The sequence below is a fragment of the Oncorhynchus mykiss genome, chromosome 18, assembly GCF_057628025.1.
Source record: "Oncorhynchus mykiss isolate SJ-2025 chromosome 18, ASM5762802v1, whole genome shotgun sequence".
Taxonomy (NCBI): Eukaryota; Metazoa; Chordata; class Actinopteri; order Salmoniformes; family Salmonidae; genus Oncorhynchus; species Oncorhynchus mykiss.
In genome coordinates, this window is record NC_143039.1 from 10187501 (window position 1) to 10195000 (window position 7500).

Below are 7500 nucleotides of genomic sequence, written 5' to 3' on the forward strand. Positions count from 1 at the left end.
TCTGGTAAGATGTTCCTTCATCCACGTAGATGTTCTGTAGATTATTACTGTCTGGTAAGATGTTCCTTCATCCACGTAGACGTTCTGTAGATTAGTACTGTCTGGTAAGATGTTCCTTCATCCACGTAGACGTTCTGTAGATTATTACTGTCTGGTAAGATGTTCCTTCATCCACGTAGACGTTCTGTAGATTATTACTGTCTGGTAAGATGTTCCTTCATCCACGTAGACGTTCTGTAGATTACTACTGTCTGGTAAGATGTTCCTTCATCCACGTAGACGTTCTGTAGATTATTACTGTCTGGGAAGATGTTCTGTAGATTACTACTGTCTGGTAAGATGTTCCTTCATCCACGTAGACGTTCTGTAGATTACTACTGTCTGGGTAGATGTTCTGTAGATTACTACTGTCTGGGAAGATGTTCCTTCATCCACGTAGATGTTCTGTAGATTATTACTGTCTGGGAAGATGTTCCTTCATCCACGTAGACGTTCTGTAGATTACTACTGTCTGGTAAGATGTCCCTTCATCCACGTAGATGTTCTGTAGATTACTACTGTCTGGTAAGATGTTCTGTAGATTACTACTGTCTGGTAAGATGTTCTGTAGATTATTACTGTCTGGGAAGATGTTCTGTAGATTACTACTGTCTGGGAAGATGTTCTGTAGATTACTACTGTCTGGTAAGATGTTCTGTAGATTACTACTGTCTGGTAAGATGTTCCTTCATCCACGTAGATGTTCTGTAGATTACTACTGTCTGGGAAGATGTTCTGTAGATTACTACTGTCTGGTAAGATGTTCTGTAGATTACTACTGTCTGGTAAGATGTTCCTTCATCCACGTAGATGTTCTGTAGATTATTACTGTCTGGTAAGATGTTCTGTAGATTACTACTGTCTGGTAAGATGTTCTGTAGATTATTACTGTCTGGTAAGATGTTCCTTCATCCACGTAGACGTTCTGTAGATTATTACTGTCTCGTCTGGTAAAATGTAAGGTACAAAGTGCCCCATGGTAAACATCAAGAGAGACATGGAGAGGAAGGAGTGAGAGGGGAGAGAAAGAGAGAGAGAGAGAGAGAATAATCTACAACATGACATAGATTTATCAATCTTTGAACCTCCTATGTATTTCATGAATGCATCATTAGAGGTGATTCAGAGAGAGATGTTTCCAACCCTTCAGTAGGTGATGAGGTTATGGACCATCACACGTCTCTGTGCTGTGCAGTCGGAGGAGATGGATGTAGGAAGTCACAGAGATCCTGTGGGACCTTCCAGGTATTTGACTGTTCAGTCGTCTGTACCTTCTGTCCATAATAACTTCACAGGGAGCGAATGGATCACGTTACAGGACTTGTAACAGACCCGGTCTCTCTCCGCAGAGGGAACGTTACAGGACTAGTAACAGACCCGGTCTCTCTCTGCAGAGTGAACGTTACAGGACTAGTAACAGACCCGGTCTCTCTCCACAGAGGGGACGTTACAGGACTAGTAACAGACCCGGTCTCTCTCCGCAGAGGGAACGTTACAGGACTAGTAACAGACCCGGTCTCTCTCCGCAGAGGGAACGTTACAGGACTAGTAACAGACCCGGTCTCTCTCCGCAGAGGGAACGTTACAGGACTAGTAACAGACCCGGTCTCTCTCCGCAGAAGGAACGTTACAGGACTAGTAACAGACCCGGTCTCTCTCCGCAGAGGGAACGTTACAGGACTAGTAACAGACCCGGTCTCTCTCCACAGAGGGAACGTTACAGGACTAGTAACAGACCCGGTCTCTCTCCGCAGAGGGAACGTTACAGGACTAGTAACAGACCCGGTCTCTCTCTCCGCAGAGGGAACGTTACAGGACTAGTAACAGACCCGGTCTCTCTCCGCAGAGGGAACGTTACAGGACTAGTAACAGACCCGGTCTCTCTCCGCAGAGGGAACGTTACAGGACTAGTAACAGACCCGGTCTCTCTCCGCAGAGGGAACGTTACAGGACTAGTAACAGACCCGGTCTCTCTCCGCAGAGGGATCACGTTACAGGACTAGTAACAGACCCGGTCTCTCTCCGCAGCGGGAACGTTACAGGACTAGTAACAGACCCGGTCTCTCTCCGCAGAGGGAACGTTACAGGACTAGTAACAGACCCGGTCTCTCTCCGCAGAGGGAACATTACAGGACTAGTAACAGACCCGGTCTCTCTCCGCAGAGGGAACGTTACAGGACTAGTAACAGACCCGGTCTCTCTCCGCAGAGGGAACGTTACAGGACTAGTAACAGACCCGGTCTCTCTCCGCAGAGGGAACATTACAGGACTAGTAACAGACCCGGTCTCTCTCTGCAGAGGGAACGTTACAGGACTAGTAACAGACCCGGTCTCTCTCCACAGAGGGAACGTTACAGGACTAGTAACAGACCCGGTCTCTCTCCGCAGAGGGAACGTTACAGGACTAGTAACAGACCCGGTCTCTCTCCGCAGAGGGAACGTTACAGGACTAGTAACAGACCCGGTCTCTCTCCGCAGAGGGAACGTTACAGGACTAGTAACAGACCCGGTCTCTCTCCGCAGAGGGAACGTTACAGGACTAGTAACAGACCCGGTCTCTCTCCGCAGAGGGAACGTTACAGGACTAGTAACAGACCCGGTCTCTCTCCGCAGAGGGAACGTTACAGGACTAGTAACAGACCCGGTCTCTCTCCGCAGAGGGAACGTTACAGGACTAGTAACAGACCCGGTCTCTCTCCGCAGAGGGAACGTTACAGGACTAGTAACAGACCCGGTCTCTCTCCGCAGAGGGAACGTTACAGGACTAGTAACAGACCCGGTCTCTCTCCGCAGAGGGAACGTTACAGGACTAGTAACAGACCCGGTCTCTCTCCGCAGAGGGAACGTTACAGGACTAGTAACAGACCCGGTCTCTCTCCGCAGAGGGAACGTTACAGGACTAGTAACAGACCCGGTCTCTCCGCAGAGGGAACGTTACAGGACTAGTAACAGACCCGGTCTCTCTCCGCAGAGGGATCACGTTACAGGACTAGTAACAGACCCGGTCTCTCTCCGCAGAGGGAACGTTACAGGACTAGTAACAGACCCAGTCTCTCTCCGCAGAGGGATCACGTTACAGGACTAGTAACAGACCCGGTCTCTCTCCGCAGAGGGAACGTTACAGGACTAGTAACAGACCCGGTCTCTCTCCGCAGAGGGAACGTTACAGGACTAGTAACAGACCCGGTCTCTCTCCGCAGAGGGAACGTTACAGGACTAGTAACAGACCCGGTCTCTCTCCGCAGCGGGAACGTTACAGGACTAGTAACAGACCCGGTCTCTCTCCGCAGAGGGATCGTTACAGGACTAGTAACAGACCCGGTCTCTCTCCGCAGAGGGAACGTTACAGGACTAGTAACAGACCCGGTCTCTCTCCGCAGAGGGAACGTTACAGGACTAGTAACAGACCCGGTCTCTCTCCGCAGAGGGAACATTACAGGACTAGTAACAGACCCGGTCTCTCTCCGCAGAAGGAACGTTACAGGACTAGTAACAGACCCGGTCTCTCTCCGCAGAGGGAACGTTACAGGACTAGTAACAGACCCGGTCTCTCTCCGCAGAAGGAACGTTACAGGACTAGTAACAGACCCGGTCTCTCTCCGCAGAGGGAACGTTACAGGACTAGTAACAGACCCGGTCTCTCTCCGCAGAAGGAACGTTACAGGACTAGTAACAGACCCGGTCTCTCTCCGCAGAGGGAATGTTACAGGACTAGTAACAGACCCGGTCTCTCTCCGCAGAAGGAACGTTACAGGACTAGTAACAGACCCGGTCTCTCTCCGCAGAGGGAACGTTACAGGACTAGTAACAGACCCGGTCTCTCTCCGCAGAGGGAACGTTACAGGACTAGTAACAGACCCGGTCTCTCTCCGCAGAAGGAACGTTACAGGACTAGTAACAGACCCGGTCTCTCTCCGCAGAGGGAACGTTACAGGACTAGTAACAGACCCGGTCTCTCTCCGCAGAGGGAACGTTACAGGACTAGTAACAGACCCGGTCTCTCTCCGCAGAAGGAACGTTACAGGACTAGTAACAGACCCGGTCTCTCTCCGCAGAGGGAACGTTACAGGACTAGTAACAGACCCGGTCTCTCTCCGCAGAGGGAACGTTACAGGACTAGTAACAGACCCGGTCTCTCTCCGCAGCGGGAACGTTACAGGACTAGTAACAGACCCGGTCTCTCTCCGCAGCGGGAACGTTACAGGACTAGTAACAGACCCGGTCTCTCTCCGCAGAGGGAACGTTACAGGACTAGTAACAGACCCGGTCTCTCTCCGCAGCGGGAACGTTACAGGACTAGTAACAGACCCGGTCTCTCTCCGCAGCGGGAACGTTACAGGACTAGTAACAGACCCGGTCTCTCTCCGCAGAAGGAACGTTACAGGACTAGTAACAGACCCGGTCTCTCTCCGCAGAGGGAACGTTACAGGACTAGTAACAGACCCGGTCTCTCTCCGCAGAGGGAACGTTACAGGACTAGTAACAGACCCGGTCTCTCTCCGCAGCGGGAACGTTACAGGACTAGTAACAGACCCGGTCTCTCTCCGCAGCGGGAACGTTACAGGACTAGTAACAGACCCGGTCTCTCTCCGCAGAGGGAACGTTACAGGACTAGTAACAGACCCGGTCTCTCTCCGCAGCGGGAACGTTACAGGACTAGTAACAGACCCGGTCTCTCTCCGCAGAGGGAACGTTACAGGACTAGTAACAGACCCGGTCTCTCTCCGCAGCGGGAACGTTACAGGACTAGTAACAGACCCGGTCTCTCTCCGCAGCGGGAACGTTACAGGACTAGTAACAGACCCGGTCTCTCTCCGCAGAAGGAACGTTACAGGACTAGTAACAGACCCGGTCTCTCTCCGCAGAGGGAACGTTACAGGACTAGTAACAGACCCGGTCTCTCTCCGCAGAGGGAACGTTACAGGACTAGTAACAGACCCGGTCTCTCTCCGCAGCGGGAACGTTACAGGACTAGTAACAGACCCGGTCTCTCTCCGCAGCGGGAACGTTACAGGACTAGTAACAGACCCGGTCTCTCTCCGCAGAGGGAACGTTACAGGACTAGTAACAGACCCGGTCTCTCTCCGCAGCGGGAACGTTACAGGACTAGTAACAGACCCGGTCTCTCTCCGCAGCGGGAACGTTACAGGACTAGTAACAGACCCGGTCTCTCTCCGCAGAGGGAACGTTACAGGACTAGTAACAGACCCGGTCTCTCTCCGCAGAGGGAACGTTACAGGACTAGTAACAGACCCGGTCTCTCTCCGCAGAGGGAACGTTACAGGACTAGTAACAGACCCGGTCTCTCTCCGCAGAGGGAACGTTACAGGACTAGTAACAGACCCGGTCTCTCTCCGCAGAGGGAACGTTACAGGACTAGTAACAGACCCGGTCTCTCTCCGCAGAGGGAACGTTACAGGACTAGTAACAGACCCGGTCTCTCTCCGCAGAGGGAACGTTACAGGACTAGTAACAGACCCGGTCTCTCTCCGCAGAGGGAACGTTACAGGACTAGTAACAGACCCGGTCTCTCTCCGCAGAGGGAACGTTACAGGACTAGTAACAGACCCGGTCTCTCTCCGCAGAGGGAACGTTACAGGACTAGTAACAGACCCGGTCTCTCTCCGCAGAGGGAACGTTACAGGACTAGTAACAGACCCGGTCTCTCTCCGCAGAGGGAACGTTACAGGACTAGTAACAGACCCGGTCTCTCTCCGCAGAGGGATCACGTTACAGGACTAGTAACAGACCCGGTCTCTCTCCGCAGAGGGAACGTTACAGGACTAGTAACAGACCCGGTCTCTCTCCGCAGAGGGATCACGTTACAGGACTAGTAACAGACCCGGTCTCTCTCCGCAGAGGGAACGTTACAGGACTAGTAACAGACCCGGTCTCTCTCCGCAGAGGGAACGTTACAGGACTAGTAACAGACCCGGTCTCTCTCCGCAGAGGGAACGTTACAGGACTAGTAACAGACCCGGTCTCTCTCCGCAGCGGGAACGTTACAGGACTAGTAACAGACCCGGTCTCTCTCCGCAGAGGGATCGTTACAGGACTAGTAACAGACCCGGTCTCTCTCCGCAGAGGGAACGTTACAGGACTAGTAACAGACCCGGTCTCTCTCCGCAGAGGGAACGTTACAGGACTAGTAACAGACCCGGTCTCTCTCCGCAGAAGGAACGTTACAGGACTAGTAACAGACCCGGTCTCTCTCCGCAGAGGGAACGTTACAGGACTAGTAACAGACCCGGTCTCTCTCCGCAGAAGGAACGTTACAGGACTAGTAACAGACCCGGTCTCTCTCCGCAGAGGGAACGTTACAGGACTAGTAACAGACCCGGTCTCTCTCCGCAGAAGGAACGTTACAGGACTAGTAACAGACCCGGTCTCTCTCCGCAGAGGGAACGTTACAGGACTAGTAACAGACCCGGTCTCTCTCCGCAGAAGGAACGTTACAGGACTAGTAACAGACCCGGTCTCTCTCCGCAGAGGGAACGTTACAGGACTAGTAACAGACCCGGTCTCTCTCCGCAGAGGGAACGTTACAGGACTAGTAACAGACCCGGTCTCTCTCCGCAGAAGGAACGTTACAGGACTAGTAACAGACCCGGTCTCTCTCCGCAGAGGGAACGTTACAGGACTAGTAACAGACCCGGTCTCTCTCCGCAGAGGGAACGTTACAGGACTAGTAACAGACCCGGTCTCTCTCCGCAGAAGGAACGTTACAGGACTAGTAACAGACCCGGTCTCTCTCCGCAGAGGGAACGTTACAGGACTAGTAACAGACCCGGTCTCTCTCCGCAGAGGGAACGTTACAGGACTAGTAACAGACCCGGTCTCTCTCCGCAGAGGGAACGTTACAGGACTAGTAACAGACCCGGTCTCTCTCCGCAGCGGGAACGTTACAGGACTAGTAACAGACCCGGTCTCTCTCCGCAGCGGGAACGTTACAGGACTAGTAACAGACCCGGTCTCTCTCCGCAGAGGGAACGTTACAGGACTAGTAACAGACCCGGTCTCTCTCCGCAGCGGGAACGTTACAGGACTAGTAACAGACCCGGTCTCTCTCCGCAGCGGGAACGTTACAGGACTAGTAACAGACCCGGTCTCTCTCCGCAGAAGGAACGTTACAGGACTAGTAACAGACCCGGTCTCTCTCCGCAGAGGGAACGTTACAGGACTAGTAACAGACCCGGTCTCTCTCCGCAGAGGGAACGTTACAGGACTAGTAACAGACCCGGTCTCTCTCCGCAGCGGGAACGTTACAGGACTAGTAACAGACCCGGTCTCTCTCCGCAGAGGGAACGTTACAGGACTAGTAACAGACCAGGTCTCTCTCCGCAGCGGGAACGTTACAGGACTAGTAACAGACCCGGTCTCTCTCCGCAGAGGGAACGTTACAGGACTAGTAACAGACCCGGTCTCTCTCCGCAGCGGGAACGTTACAGGACTAGTAACAGA

General features: G+C 52.8%; 1 protein-coding gene across 1 annotated transcript in view; it reads left to right on the forward strand.

Annotated features, from left to right (window-relative positions):
• diaph3 (diaphanous related formin 3) overlaps positions 1–7500 on the forward strand; it is a 711417-nt gene that overhangs the window by 274874 nt on the left and 429043 nt on the right. The gene's annotated exons all lie outside the window — the stretch shown is intronic.